Consider the following 20,572-nt stretch of genomic DNA (forward strand, 5'->3'; position numbering starts at 1 on the left):
GCCGCCAGACTCAAAGGACAAACATTTTACAGCCACGTTGGTTATTCAAGAGATACATTTCACATGTGGCATGACTTTTAAGGAGGGATTAAATTACTTATGTTATAAACTGCTGTATAATGAGAGAAATGGGAAAGATTAGATAAACCCTGAGTTAAATATCAGAAATATGCAGTGCAGTCTAGTGTGTGTGTGTGTGTGTGTGTGTGTGTGTGTGTGTGTGTGTGTGTGTGTGTGTGTGTGTGTGTGTGATCAGTCCATAACGAGGATGTAATTGGCAGCGTCTGAGTGGAGATTTGCAGGTGTCAGACTGATGCAACACATCTCTGCTGCCGGCTTGTTTGTACCTCGCTGATAAGATAAGACTCTGTCACTATCACATTCACACACACTGAAAGGTGTCAGCTCCTTTCATCCCCACAGATTAATTCGTTGCCATATTTGAAGCGTTATTATCGCTCGCACACCTCGCACCACGCCAGAAACAAACATGCTCTTGTTTGGCAACTCTTGTGAGGACATGACATTGATTTTTCTTCCTCATGTTGGGCTTTAACCTCATTTTGTCCAAGCAGCAGCTTCACCGGGGCTGTGTGAGGTCTCGGTAGAGTGGAAACAGGACGGTGAATTAACACTGATTGATTTATTGACTGTACTGACTAAACTCATCACTGAATTCCCTGATCGTCGCTGTTAGTTTTCAGGATTAAATAGCTATTACGATTCATTAAGAGGCTGTTTTTCAATCAGTTCATCAGATACCATAATCGTTATGTGTCAAAGAGCAACAAGCTGTGCAGTTTAAAATGTCTATCTAATGGATTTGGGCACTGATGGTTTAAAGGATAGGTCTGGTGTTATTTGTCAACAAGTCCAATGCAAAGATCCAAATCAACAGCGTCTTTCAATACTTCCCCTGTCTATCTGTGGTACTGTGGTAAAAAATTGGTAATTGGGTAGTGCAGTTTTCAAGCAAGCTGAAAAGAAACAGGAGTAAATAGTGCTGCTTTGTTAGGGGACTGCTGATTAATATACAATATTTACCAGAGCAGGGGTTGGGGCTGGGTTAGGGTTTGGGTTCAGGGTTCCTTTGGGATTTTTTTTGCACTGGCCTATGGACCTGGATTTCACCCAGGGCGAAGGGAAGGCGGAGAAGGATCAAATATAGGTGGAATGGTGGGGCTGTAGGCTCAGGAGGTGGCAGTGAGGGGTGAGAGTTGTTAGAATAATACTAATAACTTGCTTCCTCTGGCTTGGTAACTCACACTGTCCACTCCACTACCCCACCTGGGAGACCGGGGATTGCACCCAAGTCCCAGCCAGCAGCAAATCTAGGTTTTGAAGATTGCAGGTTTTCCTGTGCACTCAGATCACTGTATGGTTCTGGAGAGATGGGTAATGTATCGGAGTGTGAGTGAAACAATTTTTAAAGGAGAGGCATCAACTTGGGGGTTGGGACAGCTCTTGCATCCAGCACAGATAAAATCTGGGGAGGGGTACAAACCCTGGTTCAGGTAGGAGGTGTGGGGTTTTGGGGCTGTAGGGGGTGCTGGAGGCAGAGGCCACCCACAGTCTGGGGGCAGAAGGGTAGACTGATAGTTGAGGGAGCGGGGACAGCCAAAGTGCTGTTTTTGACTGAACAGAGGAAGCGTTTGGAATATCCTCTTTGGAGGAGGCTAAGTACAGTAAAACCTGATTAACTGTGATTTTATGATACCCTTGAAGGTGTGTTTGGGATGATAACTGGCTTTTTGGAGCAGTGCATGTGTATCTATGGGTTTGAAGTATACTTTGGTGATCATTATTTTGTATGTGGTGTTGATGGATTGGGAAAAATGGTTGTACCTAGAAAACTGACACTGTGGGTCAATGGAGTATTTAACCTTTATGGATGGGTGGCGGCTGTTCAAAGTGTCGATGAATTCCTGAAAAAGTGCAAAGCGAAAGTACGAAGGGCTGATCCTGTCACTGTGTCTGCCTGGAATAGCGAACGTACACAAACAGCTAAACTAACGTTAGCATTGTATTTAGCTAACGGTACTTCGTAAACTCTGCCTAATCACAAGCCTGGTAGCCTAATCTGACTACTGACATTTCGCCAAGCAATACTCTTCCTGCCGAGATCATGGTATGATTTTAATGTGGTGTTATACGGTTCGGGGAACTCGGAAACACAGAGAATGAGTTTTTATTCCATTTTCTTTCCCTCTGTTTGTATGTGTCGCTTCTGGTTACGTCACATTCAGCTGTTATCTCATTGGTTGTGCTTTGAAAGGTCAGCGGCAAACAAGGTCAAAGTTCAAATAATTTGATCTTTGGCCAGGCAGTGTGGAGTTGCCAGGCATTTATTTTACCAGATCAAATTTTGTCTGAGTCAAGCCAAGTTCTCAGGCAGTAACATTACATAAGTACAAGTAAGTAAAAGGTGACAGCAGACAAATCCACATTGAGTCTCAAGTCATGTGAAGTCTTCTTGTAAACAAACAAAAGTTATGTTTATATTCAGTGTTACTCACCAAAACACAGTGTGTTAATTTCTTGAGATCTAGCAAACATGTTGAATAAGGAATTCCCACCCTCATTTAACATTTGCAAACTCTATTTTGCTTCAAAGTTTGAAATGTGCATTCTTCGCATTACTTTCTAGCAGTCTTCATCTTCCCTGCTGCATTTCTTTGCACACTACCTCCACCTGTAGGCCACTGGAATAATGTGAAACCACTGACAGGACTGTGTATGACGTCACTTGTGTCTTGAATCTGAAGTCTACCGCTTTATATATCTGACATCATCCTTTCTCATCAGTGAGGCCGTGCATCCTTTGAATGGTGGAGCAGTTTGAGACGAACCACATACCAGAAACTTGAACATGGAACATTAAAAATGTTGATTTGAAATCGAACTTCAACTTTTTTCCCAAGACAACACACAAATTTTAACAATAAATCTGACTCTAAAGCTAATAATGTAAGTCACATATGATTTATTACTGACAGTGACTTTGTCCCCATGTGCAAAAGACGGATCTCAGCATCATATTTTAATAATTAAGTGATATAACTGAATATTTTGAGGCTTCTTGGCAGCAGATGTCTGGACTTGACTTGCGGTTCCAGCTGCTGTGAGCCTGAATTATAGTTTGTTTGCAGATGCATAGTTGTGTTTCATTTGTTGTCTGTTTTTACACACTGAGCTGGATGATTTGTGGGGGGAGTTTTCATAGTATTACATTTTTATAGCATGGCATACTATAGATGTAAATGAATCCATGTTCCCATGCAGCCACATTTACAACACACACACTCACAGGGAGGTCACCAGTTGCCATAAGTGTCATGTGCTGTAAAATAGAAAGTCTCTTTTAGCAAGTAAAATTCAGTTCTCACACACTGAGGGCCAGCAGACACTTTAACCAGATACGTATGTTAAAGATTGAATAACAGCTGTAGATTTATCAGTCTGTGGAGGCAAACAAAACCTGATCTGCTGCTTCACCCCCCCCACCACCACGACCACCATCCTCCTGTCCTCCAATTCAGTATTCACTTACAACAAAACTTTTAAAGCTCTCATGAAGTCAGAATCAATGTTGAAGTGTTTTATCACATATGTTGTGCACTATATGTGACCTATACACCAATATCTGGTCCAAAAATCACAAAAAGTCCCTTTGTAGGTTGTAGCTCGCGGCTACTCTTAATGCTATTTCAGAGTTTGTCTTTTCCTGGAAAATGATTAAAAACTATTGATGACTCATCCTGTACCAAATTTGCTTGCAGTGAAACACTTTCTCACTTAACTATAGAACAATAACATGTCATACTCTGTAAACCACATCCACCAGGGGCTGAGGTGATAACAAAATAACTGCAGTTAGCTAAAAACAGCAGATTTCTGTATGCCAAAGGATTATTTTAGCATCCTGTGTCTAGCAGAGAGGAAAAGCTGTATTGACCTGCATATCTAAGCATCTCCCCTCTCACCGTCTCATCCTCTGACCTCGCTTTTCTGTGAGAAATTATCCAAATGAATTGCCAGAGGTGAAATACTTTGATATTTTCAACTATTTGATCAACTCACCAGTTAAGGTCATCATTTAAGCTAATAAGGATCAAACCCAGACCTTTCATAGATGGATGAAAAGTTTCTCTGGACAAATTAGCAACTATAACTTTGGCATAACATTACTGCTGATGATGCCTCACGTCTGTTTCTACTTCCCCCCCCCCCTCCAAATTTTAGTTTTTCAGTTCTGAAGCTATATAAAAAACTATGTTCTTCACCGTTTTGATGGTGCATTCCACCACACAGCAGCTTTTAGACTGTTATTTGGTTGCAGCTGGAAAGTGATAAGAGGCACTTTCATGCAATACACAATGTGGGTGGGGCTTGAATGCTCTCTGTCTTTATACAGTTGTTTCTGGGGAACGGGTCCCGGGGACTGTTCAAAAGCAAATTTCTAAAGTAGCTTACTGTACTGTTAGCTAACATTAGCGGGCAGCAGAACCAGGTTTAGCAGTGTTCACTGGGAGTTCTCAGTCTACGATGAGTTTAGTTGCATGGCGTTTGGGTGTAACACACAGCGCTACTGGCTTCTGTAAACGCCGATCAATGCCTGCTAGCAGTCTCTCCTTAGCTGCCTGTTTTTACAGGGAACGTAAACAATAAGCGTTTGGCTAGCCGTTTCATGGGAACTTTAAGGCCCTTTCCCATCTCAGATGATAGAAAATCTCACTTCAAAAAGATTTTGGTCCATCAATCAAAGCAGAGACACCACACAGCCACTGATGCTGAATGGGGCTTTTACCTGTTTCAATTTCATATTAGTTGAGGAGATTCACTTTCTAGTTTGAGACGATGACAGTGACACCATGACAGCGCTGAGGCTCCACACACAGACCAGAGGCTCCGCTGCATTTGTCATGGCTGAGAGTTGGTTTCACAGAGCCTGAGGACGGAGCTAACGTTGTTGAATGTGTGTGTGTGTGTGTGTGTGTGTGTGTGTGTGTGTGTGTGTGTGTGTGTGTGTGTGTGTGTGTGTGTGTGTGTGAAAGTGAGTGTGTGTTGAAGGAGGTCAGGGCACACGGTTTGGATTACAGCGACCGGGGAAGCAGGAGGTTAAAGGGTAAACCACCAGGGGGAGGGAGAACAAATGAGCTGTTATATTTCAGGGGTTGGAGGGAGATCGCGGAGGGCAGCGGGTGGCTGATGTGAAGGCAACAGGGTCGAAGTTTTTAGCTGGAGGTGACGAAAACAAGTTTAACCTCTGTAATGACCAACCAGCTGGTCAGTGGGGTTTCAAACTTATGGTGTGCAGCCAAACACTGTTCAAATCTAACTTTATTTCAAATTCTCATGGCGAGGCAGGTTTCCTAATATGCTAATATTCGAGTTTGAATTTTGGGTAAATGTGTGTAAAACTTGGTACAAAACATACAGAATATATTTGATGGAATGGGTTTGAATATTTCACTTAGTGAAAACATCGTAGACCTTAAGATAAGGATTAAAAGAAGCCAATACAGAATATGAATGCAAGGATGTCACAATGGGAAATAAAACACAACTTCTCAACACAACACCTTATGTTCTTAACATATGGCAGAATTGACAATAAAGTTGACTTTGACTAGTTGCTGAGAACATGTGAGAAGACTGTCAATTATGTTGTACTGAACTGTGGAGTTAAACTGTTTCTTCTTCAGGATTTTTTGGACAGATGTGAAATATAACTTGATGATGCATTGGAGCCCTGCATGCCCCAATAAATTATTACAAAATACATTATGTAATTGAAAATATATATTTAATAGCAGTCACCTCCACTTAGGAAATAAATAATATGCAATGACTCAGACATCTGAGCAGGATACATTTGGGGAGCATAAACAAAACCTTTAAATGGTGTTATTTGGTAAATGTTAACTAAGTGGGAGTTTGGGAAATCAAATTAAAGAGGTTGGACTACATTTCATGGATTCCATCCCTCTAGCATCTCTGCAGCGTGCAATGTGAGCAGCGTCTTCAGTGAGGGAGTCTAGTTGCTGGTGACTTGCTCTGCTAACATTATTGGATAGTCCTGTGACAGATGCCTTTTAAGTAATTTTTGTTCAAACAAAGATAAAGTCTACTGTGGTGACTCCTGCTGTATTCACAGCAGTGTCTATGTTTAGTGGTATTCAGCGGAGGGATGTCTCAGAAACCAGCGCCTCTGGTGACACCTGGTCCCAGTGCTTCCAGTGTATAAATCTGGCTCTGTGACTCATTTGCTGTCTGTCTTCCTCTCCCTACAGACACCCCCCGACAGTGATGAGGCGTCTTAAGTTCCCTTTGTTATCCTTATGGTTATTTAATGCATTCTTCAACACACACGCGCACACACCGTTCTCAAACTCCACACACAACCTACACCACTGATCTCACTGACATCCACACCTCATGCATTTTTCTCAGCTGTTATGTTGGAATTTTCAGCTATTTTTGTTAAACAAATAATTAGTTTAAACTGGTGTATTAAAATGGTCCATCTCCAAACTGGGGGCTCATCTGGGATTAACAGAATAAAAGATAACGAGGCTGTTTACTGCCTCAAGTGAATAAACAAATTCCCAGACAGATGCATAAACCTATATAGAGAGTTAGCTAGCTAGCTACTTTAGCAAGCTTCCTAGCTAATGTTAGCTTGAGACAGGTGATACTATTGTACAGTATTTAAAGCTCACCATCAGAAATGGGTTTCTGAAGTTGTAAATTAATATAAAGTGGATGCAGAGGGGTATATCTTACATGGTAACAATCAACTAGCTATCATCCTAAGCTTTAAATGTGTGCAAGCTCACATAAGTTAGCTACTGTGAACTTAAATAAACTTAAACTTAATTACAGTGATGGTTGTGTGTGTCACAGCAGATTCGCCTGACAGAGTTAGATTAGCCTTTATTTTCTGCCATAGGAGAAATTTCTTGTAGATTTGAGAGAACACAGTTGACACAAACGTATACAATCAAACTGCAATTAACATACAGTGTCACCCCCAGATCCATACACCCAAAAAGCAAATACCCCAAGAGTATTGCATGATGACCCAAAAGTCCAATACAAATTTGCTCCACAAATGCCCCACACAAGTTTGTTTATATCTATCTAAATATCTATCTATCTATCCATCTTGCTGATTAATCTGTGAGTCCTGGGAAAGTGTTTGCATTCGCCACCATCAGATACATGAACCTCTCGCCCCTCATATTCTTATGTTTTCTTTTCATTGATTTGTTATTTTCCCTTCACCCTTTCCTCTTTGTGTGTGTCTGTCTGTGTGTGTGTGTGTGTGTGTGTGTGTGTGTGTGTGTGTGTCTGTACACGTGTGTGTGTGTGTGTGTGTGTGTGTGTGTGTGTGTGGTGATATTAATCCAGACAGATTAGATGTCTTTTGGCACAAACCCAAATGAAACAGCAGTTAATTTCCCCTCTTCCTTTCTTACATTATTTGTCTTCTTCGGCACTAGTTGTGTCTCTCACCCTCACTGTTACACTCAAACAAATACACACACACACACACACACTTACACACTGTGCTTTATCATCATGTCAATGCCTTTGATGTGAGTGATATGTGGAGCTGATATGCAGTGAGAGTTCAGTGCGGCCTGTGGGATGATCGTGGGAGAGGTGATGGCAGGAAGTGAAGAAGGTGATGAGAGAACAGAAAATCATATGTGACTCTGTCTGGTGTCATGTACTGCATCACAAGATCAGCAGTATAACTAAATATTACTGCACTACTGAATGAATCAGCCTCGTCTTTATAACCGTCCCTTCACCCTTTACAGCTCCTCTATTCATTTCCCACCCAGCACTTCCATTTTCATAAGTCCCGAGTTTCTCACAATGGCTGGTTTTATTATGTCACACACAGACTGTTCACTATCCTGAGAGCCTCATATGCACATTCACAGACACCACACACCTTCAGAGGTACTTTATAAATGTGCTTACTTGATAAGAAGCCAAAGATACTGCAGATGTAGCATCTCTGACATTACTCGGAAGGCTTGGATTTGGGGTTTTAAAAACTTGGCCCTGGCATTTTTTCACTTGGACCGGCCCCATCCAATCCCATCTCACCCAGCAACAAAGGATTTCTAGGGCAGGTGAACTCAATTAAAACCAACTGCACAACCACCAAATTCACTGCTCTCAACTACAGAAGAGAAAAGTTGCAACCACCTCTAATATTGACAGAAGCAAAACCCAAAAGCTTGTTGTCAAATACAGCAAATGCAGGAAGACTTTATAAGCTTACATTAATCATGAAATAGTCTTACCCTATACCGTGCATTTTTTCGTGGCTCTGGTGATATCGTGGAGGATTGTGCACGAAGCAGAGATCAAAATATTGGTCAGTTCACTCCCAACTTCCACAAGAAAGTGCCATCAGGTGTTATAGTCCTCAGTTCATTTTTAATGCCAGAAAGTGTCCGTCTGACAGTTATGGTATTACCCAGTTTTCATACATCTACAGCTGAGGGGTGTACTACAAAGCAAGATGAATGGGTTAGTGAGGTCACCATGGTAATTGATGCTGAACTCATAGCATGGTCTGGAGCAGCAGTTCTGTTCAGAGTTTCAGACTAAATCAGCTCTAAACAGTACAGTTTTTTCACTAATTCTTTCCATGACTGTTCTTTATGAGCAAAAGGGATTGTCAGCTAAAGGAAGACCATATATAAAATCGCTGAGCTGTACGTTAGTAATTTCACCAAACAAAGTTGTGCAGTTACAGCATCACAAACTGTATGCATCACATTGCCATGGGAACCTCAGTTTGGTGATGCAGAAGGTAGCGGGGAAGAGTGGTGCATCATACTTTTTACTTGAGTCGATTTTTAGAGAAAAATCATCATGCTATTTTTTGCCCTATTTATTTATTATTTAATGCTTTCATGAGGCAGGTCAGCTGGTCCCAGGTCTGCTGACACGCTGTTATATCCTACCTCTGCCAGGCCTGCACATGACTCTGTTCAAAGCAGCATAATGTCTGAAGCTACAGCTGGAGTAACATTAACATTATCACTTTCAAACAGCGCCAGGCGGATTAACAGCACATAGTGCAGAGGTCTGACGTCAGTACATCAGCTGACAATGAGCTGACAGAGAGCAGTAAGTGTATCTGTTAATGCATATAAATTATATATAATAATATAATATATACACACGCTGTTTTGCTTCAGAACTACTAATACTGCTTTCTCCTGTAAAGTAAATATATAATACGGTGTGGAAGTGGTGTGCATTTAACTTGTCATGCTCGTAGACAGATGAAGAGAGACAGAAAAGTGGAGGCCAAAATTTGTTTTATTTCATGTGGACATGACTGATACATTTCAACCAACGATGGTGTCAAGAAACAAACACGCCTGTATTTAATAAGCAATTAATGATGAAATGTCACACCATTATCTCCTAATGAGTCTCAATATTTCATCTGATGAGACATTTTCAGAAAGATAACAGACTGTTCTGGTGAATTCTATTACACACATACACCTGAATTTAGTGATTTATTTGCCAAATCATAATCAGTGTTGGGCAGTAATATACTTTTTCCAATAACAAGTAGTGTCAGGGATTACAATTTCCAAAACAATAATCATATTACAGTTACTCTTTCTAGTAACTCGTAGGCTCTGATGATGACATGTGCGTGCATCAGGTCAGGGCAAGTCACGTCAGCCGTTAGCCAAAAAGCTGAAGAAGGATGGAAGATGAGGGAGAGAGATATACTTTCCGCAGGTTGAAGTACTGTCATTATTTTGAGTTTGTTTGGCTCCTTGAGGGAGAGAATATTCAGTGATTTCATCTAATTTTAAGGTCACACTCAGAGAGGTCTTTGTTTCCACCACAGCTGACATTTGGAAAGCTACAACGAAAGCTTTCTGACAGCTTTTTAACAGTTAACTGGATCAGCTGTTCGACTTCAGGGTGATTATGATTATGATTTGGCAAATAAAAAAGTAAATCCTATTTGCCAATCAAGCAAATAAAAGAAAAAATAGTATGAAGAGTTTGCCGATAGCAATGAACCTACAAATATCACCAGAATCTATAGCTCTCCTCAGCTTTATGGGGATTTATATTGAGTTTTCACTTGTTGTTTCTCTCCGTGTTCCACAGCTTTAGGGTTTATGCTGTTACCATTCTTTGGAGCGGATGTAGCTCAGGAGGTAGAGGGGGGTCTTCTATTATTCTGGAGGTTGGCAGTTTGATCTCCAGCTCTTTTGTCCACATGCCAAACTGTCCTTGGGTAAGACACCAAACCCTAAGTTGCTCCTGATGGACAGACCAGCACCTTGCATGGCAGTTTCATCTCTATCAGAGTGTGAATGGACGTACAATGCTTTGTTGCTTGAAACGTGCTATATAAGTGCAGTCCACTTACCAAGTCATCACTGACAACTCCAACCACAGCAGGCAGCTGTTTTTGGCAAGAAAGAAGCTCTAAAAACCCACTGTACACTGCCTTCGCAGCACCAAAAAATAGACAGACACAATCAGAAACCAGCAGATGGACATAATGATCTCATTTAGCAGGTAAAGACAAAAATACTTTGGAGTTGGTGGAGACCAGAATAGATCTGAACGGACAGAGAATTGGATGGATTGGGTTGCAAATACATTTTTAAGGTGGCCAGAAACTATCCTGATGCACCAAGTGGTTTGTGACAAAGAAACATCCAAGATGCTGTTCCTGGAAACTGTTGGAAAGGGGCAGGCACTTTTAGAAAATGCTTGGCAGGTGACTGGATGATCCGTCTGTCTGTTACCATGTACCACATGCTAACTTCAGTCAGGTCAATGAACTAGACAGGAGAAGAGCAAAAGCATCTTTTCCAGCGAGAAGAGCTTTCAGTGCTGTTCTTTGCTCATCTTTCAATAAAAAGAAACTCTTCAGTTCTGATATAACTGATGCTACAGCAGCATCTATACTAACCTCATTAAGAGCCACCATTGTTTTCAATTCTCACTGTCGTCACACCTAAATTGCACCTGTAGCTCTGAGTTTTGATGCTCACTTGCCCATTGTTGGTGCTTTCGGCAGTGCACAGGGGTCAGCATGGGCACCCTGACTGGTCTGTGGCTGTGCAGCCCCATACGCAACAAACTGCGATGCACTGTGTATTCTGACACCTTTCTATCAGAACCAGCTCTAACTTCTTCAGCAATTTGAGCAACAGTAGCTCGTCTGTTGGATCCTGCCTGTGAGCCATCGGTGCATGTCATCCTCCCTCTTCCCCTTTCTTGTCTTCAGTAAAGCAGTCCTATCAATAAAAACACCAAAAAATATATATAAAAAGAAAAAACAAGAAAATCCTGCCCAAGATGGCTCACAAGGTAAACAAGATATGTGACCTTCTGTTGCCCAAGTGACCGAGGAAATCAATAGTTGCAGGTTTAAATCTGAGTAAGAGCTTATCCAGGTGTCTGAAACCAAGATATGATGTTTATATGCACAAAACATAACCTTGATACTCCATAAATTAGGATAGTAATATGAATGTGCTCACTGCTTCTGGAAAGAGGTGCTGCTTTTGAGTTTTATCAGTGCCAGAAACAGAATTTGACTTCCTTGCACTGTATTGACAACAGAAATCTCAGAAATGAATATCTCCAGGGCTGTCGGCGACAAAAGATTTTCCTAGCTGACTATTAGTCATTAAATATGACTGACAGCCAACTAGTCATTGCATGTTTCTGATATTAATTTATTTATTTATATATTTGGGGGGCATGAAACGGCAAAAGCAGATTTTTGAATGTGTCTGAACAACCAGTCTCACTGTTCAAAACGCAGGAAGTGCTCATAGACTACATGTGACATATACTTAAAAATTAACTTGTTCCTCTCCTGCTTCATGCTTCCTGTCCCCGACTGAGCCCATCATGTCTTCATCGTCCTGTACATCACCTCAGTAAGGTTACTGCAGTGTTTCCCACAGAATAACAATGTAACTTAGTCAAGGTGGGGGACTGAAAGTATTTGGAATAAGACATTACCCCATTTCTAGTAAGTTATTTATTATTTCACCTTTGTTATTCTACTCAATTCTCCACCAACAAAGTCTGTGTGGGAAACACTGTACTCTTTAGGGTGTTTTCAGCACTGAAGAAGAGTACATCAGCATCATCAACTAGGTGACATTTGTTTATGTCTTGACCATAAACAGTGAATGTCAATCACAGTGGAGTGAATCTCGTGATATGCCTGTTATTGTTAATGTTTTGGAGATGTTGTCAACAACGACCCTCTTGCCTGCCTTCCTGCATCTTCCTCTATAGCCTTGCAGCTCAGAGGATGAGATGGGCCCAGTTCTGTGTTTTTGTCCAGGTGCTTTCATGCCAAATGTGGACTGTGTCCGAGCACGCACAAACTGTGCTCCAGACTACTTTTTCAAACGGACTCAGGCACAGATGAACAAACCAGTGACCACAGTGATCACACTTATCAAACGCACTGGACCGTGATATGAGCTAACAAGCTAATGGTAGGTACAGCACCATTAGTAGCACTGCACTAGTGATTTAAGTGTTACAAGAGAAAAGATCTGTGATGCAACAATCCCCTGGGCGTAGCAGTGAGGTGCAGCTCACAAACGGAGTTTGAGGTTTGTTTGTTTTGTTGTTTGGGATTAACAAATAAATGAAAACATGGTTGGTTAAGACTTTTCACCGGCTAAGTGTTTAGTCGACTATTTGAGGGTAGCTTTAAACAGCCCATCCAGGAAATTGCGATGTTGCGATCGCAGCAATTCACAAAATTCAACCAATCCCTGTGAATTCTGCACAGCCTTGCAATTTTGTCCAAACTGCAATTTCCTGCAAATTTGACATCACACTCATACTCACATCATGTCTCAATGAACCTAGTAAATTGGTTTTATTGTTCATGAGTTTTTTTGTATTTATAGTTTTTTTTTATTTTGTTACTGGTTTTTGTACTTGTGAGCCTTTTTGGTGAGGTTACTTATAAGATCCAGAATAGAGTGTGGTTTTGTTCTCTCTGGAAAAAGTTGCCTTTGATTGCAATTAATTATGTTTTTTTTTTTTTTTTAATCACAACTTTTGTTTGCAATTTTCATTTGATCCTGCAATTTCCTTGCAAAAACAATAAAAACATCAGAATTTTTTGGAAAAGCTGCCATGAAGTCAGGCATTTTAGGCCACAACAATCAAAAAAAAACAGCCCGTGAAACCCTGGAGAGACTGCTGAAATGTCTCAAAACCTGAACAAAGAAACCCAAGGATCGGAGATTTCCTCTGTCTCTCTCCACCTCAGTATACATCTCATACTCTGTTTAAGCTCAGCAGAATTTTTATGCATCACCAAGCCTGTAGTCACACCTGTCAATCACACACATCTGTCTGTTTCCATTTCACATGTCTCTCAAACAAACACACACACACACACACACACACACACACACACACACACACACACAATGTAATTCACACAATGTACACAGCAGAGTCATTAAAATAACTGCTGTGAAATCTTGTGATCGGGGATTCCGCGCTTCAGTTCCCTGCGGATCATACACTGTCTCCAACTGCTCCTGGGAGGCGCCTTTGACCCACGCACACACTCACGCAGTCACACACAGAAACACACACACACTCTGGGTGGTATGTGCAGTTGCGATATCATTTAATGGACTCACATGGTCCAAGTTAATCAGCTTTGCGTAAGTAGCTGCTAGGTCATCCATGAAGATTTATTCCTGTTTTCGATTAATCATATGATTATGACTCGCCTTTTCTTTGGTAGCCCGGGCACTTGTGTGGCTCTGAGGGCTGAGTTATCATCATTATCATCCTCATCATCATCAGAAGCAGCAGAAATAGCCTTAAAACGCTGTTATCTACCATATAATAATACCATGTCAGGATTAAACATTATTGACACAGTTTATTATTCCAGCTGAGCTCCAACAGTCAGACTCTTCATTAGGACCAGTAACAGTGAGATTATACAAAGACCACACACACACACACACACACACACACACACACACACCAGTACTTTTCATTAACATATTGACTGTGCAGTATCAGTCCTTTTATCCAAAACTGAGGGAAGTATTTTAATGAGAAGCACATGACTGTACAATCCTGGTTAAGATGACAAGACCTCTTGTTGTAGCTGTGCGCGCACACACACACACATACACACACAAAGTCTGCTCAGACACCCCCTCACACACACCTACTGGAAATTGCCAAACATCCCATATAGTGAGAGGAGATTTCTCTTGTCTGTGAGTTTTTTTGTCCAGGAAAAGAAACAGACCGCCTTGGATAGATTAAAAACACACACATATTTCACTGCTAATGGGCTTTTAATTGCATTACAGTACGAAAACAGGCGAATGATGTGAAACACAAGCAGTGAACAGGGAACTTTTGGCAGGACCACACAGTCGTCTGCATCCCTCCTCCTGGTACGCAGCGGAAAGTACCTAACATGGCACCGAATCAGAGAGATGGTGAAGCACAGACTCAGGATGAGATAATGAATGTGCTGAACTAAAGTGAGAGGATGGAGAGAATCAAGGGGAAAAAAGAGCCGGATGGATAAAAATAGAGATAGGAGAGCATGAAAGATGTGCTCCATCAGATTTTTCGAAGGGATTTCTGTTTCTCATTGAGGCCAACAAATTGCCTTCTGTTAAATGTTAATCTTATTCTCCTTCCTTCTCATTCTCCATTTTTTTCTCTCTCTCTCTCACACACACACAGAGTACACAAAGGCTGGGCAGGTTTTTCCATCATCAATAAAACATTACTGATCTGAGCCTGATGAGAGTGGGAGTCTGTTTGGATCCATCTATACTGCTTCTTTTCATTTCTTGTGTGTGGAATGGGAAATGGGAATACCCTCAAAAATCTCTTAAGTAGACTGACACTTCAGGCTGAAAGTTGGTTTGGATAACTTTGTTGCTCACTTTTCATGAAAGACAAAAGCTTGGATTCACAGCAGCTACAAGTAATGGACCGTTCATTAAGCCCCCCCTTCAAACAGCAGCTGTCCAATCATAGATTAGCAATGGTAACTATGGCGCCACAGGTCTGTCAAGCTTTGCACTTCTCTACATGTTGTAGTGGTGCGCATGGAGCTCTGAGACGAGTGATCCTCTGCGTCTCAAAAGTGTGGACGGTGGTGTCTTTTTGTAGTCTTTCAAAAATATAAAAAAGACAAGTGCACACGTGCGAGGAATGGACTTATCTTTCATGTCATCTGCTCTAATGTAAGCAACAAACGTTAGCATTCCTAGCTAACTCAATTACGACCTGCAGTAACATTACCTCCAGCCAAACATATCTTCAATACCCTTGTATTTTCAAATCTCTTGGTTGGTGTATCATCAAAGTCGTCCGCCAACAACACACCTCTCTCTGGCACGCTAAGTCTACGATTGGTTAGCTTAGCTCGGCTTTCCTCCTGGGGTGATCGTGGTTCTACTGCTTTGGCTGGGGTCCGCCGCACTTATCTAATCCCTGTGCTTCCTTTTGCGACATCAATGATCATATTTCTGTCAGCTGTATACATATACATGTTGTATTTCACCAGTGTTTGCTGCGATGTAAGCTAGCTTTAGCCTCAGTCTTTTATTACCAATGTTATATCATGTACTAAGGCATAAAGTAACTTTATTTATTTTAGACCCTTTTACAGGGTTCTCTTTTTAAAATCTGGCTAATGGAAACTTTAAAAAGTCAGCTGGTAATGAACTTCTCAGCTGCTCGGCAGTTTAAGCATTGGCATTAGCTTACATTAGCCAGCTACAGTTATGAAATCTGCTATCTGACACTTCTCATTTCTAGCTGAAGACCATGAGTAGCAGGGTCTTGAGGTTATCTGGTCACTTCCTGTTTCCTCCTGGTATATCTTCCCTTGCATGTCTTTGTTGTCTTTACTTCCTGTCTTTGTCTGGTTTCCCGCCCTTTTGTTTTCACCTGTCTTGGACTCTTGTTTGTTACTCTTTTTTGGACTGAATTTGTTTTTTTTCCTGGTCTCCCCAGCTGACTTTTGTTATTTTGTGTTCCTTGACTTTCCCCAGTAACTTTATTAAAGTTATCTTTGTCCATTCACCTGTGTCTCAGCATTTTTGGGTCGAGCTCAGAACAGAGGTTTGACAAGAAGCTGCTTTTGTTTATTTCTATGTGGAATTGAAGACTTGAATCTGGTACCATTATCACTGTGAAGTACACTAACAAGACTAAAAGTCTACAGACATGTTAGCTGCTCCATGAGACTGTACCTTAAGAACAGCAGCAATTTGAGCTAAATGCTAATGTCAGCATGCTATCATAATCACAGTGACAATGCAAACACAGTGATGTGTAGCAGATATAATGTTTATGTATTCACCATCTTAAGTTTAACTTATTAGCATGCTAGTATTTGCTAAATTTGCATTCAAGACAAGGTATAGCCATGCTGCTAGCATTAGCGCTGTCATCTGTTAAGCTGAACACTTAACACTATCTTTTCCAACTAAATTCTCAGCTCACTGGCTTACCCTTCACAAATCGCATTTTCAGTTTGCTAGTTAGCAAGATGAACTTAATGTTTGGCCGTGTTTCTCTACGGTGAATGGGACCAGGCAGTCTTGGCTCCAATCAACCACTGAAAAAAGTGAACAAATCTTTTTAATGAATTAATTATGCACTGAAAAGAGCCCACTACCTAACATGCCTAAAAAAAACAACTGACACACAATGCTACAGCTTTTGAGCCTCGAGGGGTCTGAGGCTCCAGTGCTGCTTTCACTTTTTGGTAATTCAACCTTGCATACTGAACCTTTGGACCAAGAGTGGACAACTGGATTTTGCTGCAGGAGGAGTTTGAGAAGTTTGTTTAAACGTTTTGAGAAGTTTTTCTTGATGTTTCTGCGGGTCTGCTGTGAGTCCCAGCTGACTGCTGTCCTCCACACAGCAAACAAGCTACAAAGCCACCTTTCAAGCCTGCTGAAAAGACAGTCAGTGAAGTATTCCTTTTAACACACACACAGAGAGGAACAAATACACAGATGAATTGTTTCCTGATCCTCATGTTTTTTTGCGGGGAGGAGAAAAGCTTTAATCAATATCACATTGTTGAGCAGAATCCCCTGAAACCGTGACTGACGCCACGATACCCACAAAGCTCAATCCCAGACTGCGACCTGTGACACATCTTACTCCCCCTCCTCCTCCTCCTCCTTCTCCTCTCCCCCCAACCCTGATCGCTTGCTCTTTCCCCCCTTTTTCCCTCATCACCACTCCATCCTCCTCGCCTCTAGATGTGGTCTGAGAGCAATCCTTCGCTCTGGCAAGAAGAAAGGAGGAACACATCCTCGTCGTTTCTTCCCTTTCCCACTCGCAATCACACAGCTCTACAGTTTCTCCTTTCACGGGAATAACCACACTTAAGCCGCAGTCGATCTACGATTAATTTCGACATGAAAGAGACTTTGAAAACTCAAGAATGTGAAGCTTCTTTCTGTCTGTTGTGCAGTTCGGACAGAGTGAGAGGAAACGGGAGGGAAAAGTCCCAACTTGAGGCTTGGAAAACTATGACCTTGCACTCTGAATCCTGCAACATATTGACGAGAAAATCAAACAAGAGGGGAGAAAGCAAGAGGGGAGGGAAAACAAAGAGGAGAAGGAGGTTTGAGAGGAAGAAATCAAAGAGAGGGGGATTAAGCTATGGAAAAAACCAGAGCTAGACTGTCCCTGTATGTTACTGTTGTACATATCACACACACACACACACACACACACACACACACACACACACACACCCAACAAGAGCCATTATTTTGCTCTAAACACACAGACAAAAGGGGGAAAAGAGCAGTGCACACACATACACACAGCTTCTGACAAGACTATAAATAGAGATTCTTCTATTCAACAACCACAACATTCCCAGATACATAGACACACACACAGCTCCAGCTCACACTGCGGCTGCACTGATATGGTTTTTAGAGGAAATTAAAGCCATCATAGAGAGGGGACCTTGTGTGTGAGTGCAGCTGTTGTGCTCCACATGATCTCCAGTAGGATGCAAGTGAAGACAGTAAGCTGCTCTTATCTCTGAAGGGAAGGAATAAAGAGGTTTTCATGACAGAGACAGACGGCAGAGGACAAGCAGAAGAGGAAATAATGAGAGGTCTGGTTCTCTCTGCTCCTCTCCTGCTGGTTGTCTCAATATGTGTCGGTTTCTTTGAGTTATCAGCAGCGTTTCCTCCATGTGTCTGTCAGAGCAGGAAATCTGCCTCTGTGATAAGAAATGAATTGAAACAAAATCTCTCTTTTTGGCCAAAGCTCTTTGTTTAATTTCCATGTGGGAAACCCCCTGCGTCACGTACAATTTAATGTCAGCATCATACTGATTTTTTCTTTTTTCACGATGTTAATTCAGATGGATGCACACTGTATGTATCTCATTAATCTAAAATGCAAGTTTTATGCTGTCATCTTGCATTAATAACAACACTTTCACTAACTTTCACTAGTTGAGCCACAGACTGAAGAAAATCTTGGGTTTACCAAAAACTAGCAGTTAGTCCAACAAGTGGTGAGATGTTGCTGTTGGGTTTGAAGCTAGTATTGCTATGCTAGTACACAAAACAAGCACAGTAGAAACATGAGATGGGTTGGACCAGTGTGTAGGGTTTAGAGGCATCTAGTGGTGAACTTATAGATAACCAACTGATTACCACCTGACACACTCTACCCTTCCAAGCATGTAGGAAAAAAGTTGTGTGAAAGTAGCAAAAACTTGCAAATAACAGTTTTTGGTGTGTCCTTTCCAGGCTACTGTAAAAACAATGGCGGCTCAACATGCTAGCCTCAATGAAAGAGGATGGCTCATTCTATAAAAACACAACAATTCTTATTTTCAGGTGATTATGCACTAATGAAAACATACTTAAATATATATGAGGATTATGAATATTATATTCCATATTCTGCCTAATCTAATAGATTCCCCTAAATTTTACATACTGAGCCTTTAATTACGTATCTTTAAAAGCATCATTATGATGCACAAAGTACCCTTTAGCTTCTTTATGAGACACTGCCAGAAAGCAGTTTTAACATGTGGTCAAAAACTACCGGGGCAGGTTTAGGATAAACCATATTTGGGATTATGATGTCACTTGAAGTCACAGGAGCGGCTTGCAAGACGAAAGTCACATGACGCAAGTAACTTGGCGCACGTAGGACACAAACCCTGGTCTCCTGTGTCAAAGTCCCGTGTTTGTTCTAGCCATTCATCCACCACCTCTATACAGCATGAGGGAGTTTCTCTCTCTTTATTCTATGTCAAAAGCCTGGTGTGTCTCTTTCAGCCACTAACAAGAGCACTGTGCATGTCTGGATGAGTCGCCGAGGGATGGTGACAAAACGTCAGCATTTATCAAGTTTGGAATGAGAACAGGCTGGAGATAAACAAGTCTGTAATTCAAATCAACTGCCAGTAGCAGAAAGTAACTTTTGTTTTTAGCGTGACAAAGATGGACATGGAGATTCAGCCTTTATTTAATCTTACCACTATTTATACTGGTTATGAGTTCTAACAAAAGCAATTTTCAGATACATGTTGTGATAAAATCTTTCCTATCATGTAAAATTACTTGTTCTGGTCTGCAGTTAATGGCGTGCAGTTTCATTGTTGCTGTAACTTGAATGCTACATTACTTTGATGTCATCAAGACCGATCGCACGGTGAACCTGAGAACTCAGAGCACTGAAACACAAGAAAATAACCTAAACAAAAGCAAATTCAGAAAACCAAATTTACAACACTTGTGAAGTATTTAGGGAAAAATGATGCAAAGTGAGAAAACACAGCCAAACGCAGAGACGCTGTCCACAAACAACATTGGAAACTGTTTCCAGGGGACACTAAAAAGTGATGAACACGACAGGGAGATTTTAATTTGATTGTTTTCTGTTTATTTGCACGTGGCTTTTTAAGTTGCACCTCTCAGTGCCACAGTGGCTTTAAATTGGAGTCATTTAGTCTTCAGAGCAAGACAGTGTTTGTCCTAAACAGAGACTGTGGATTATAACCTGTAACATGTCATTTCTATTCATGCTCGTGGTTTGGCTTTAGAGATGTCCGGTGCTTTGTATCAAATTCCATGGCAATCCATCCAATAGTTATTGAGAAATTTCAGACCAGACACTCATATCCTCAGGGGGCATCTTATTAACTTTAACTGTCAGTGTTACCGGTTTCTGAAATTTTATTTTGTGTCATACTCAGACAGAGAGAGTAAAAGACATAGATCAACAAATGTGTCATACTAAAAAGAAAGCAGCTCTATAATCAAAAAGTAAAACAAAGATAAACCAAAATCAACACAGCAGCTCGCCAATGTTTGAAGAGAGGCTGTAGGGAAAGTATTTTAACTGATATGCATTTATCACTCATCTAACTACTTTTCACAGAATGTTTCCTGAAGCCGTCATCTTTAACGTGTCTTTAAGTTAGATTATTTTCCGTGATAAACCGGAT

The sequence above is a fragment of the Lutjanus erythropterus genome, chromosome 3 (assembly GCF_056507025.1).
Source record: "Lutjanus erythropterus isolate fLutEry1 chromosome 3, fLutEry1.hap2, whole genome shotgun sequence".
In the NCBI taxonomy this organism is placed as follows: Eukaryota; Metazoa; Chordata; class Actinopteri; order Lutjaniformes; family Lutjanidae; genus Lutjanus; species Lutjanus erythropterus.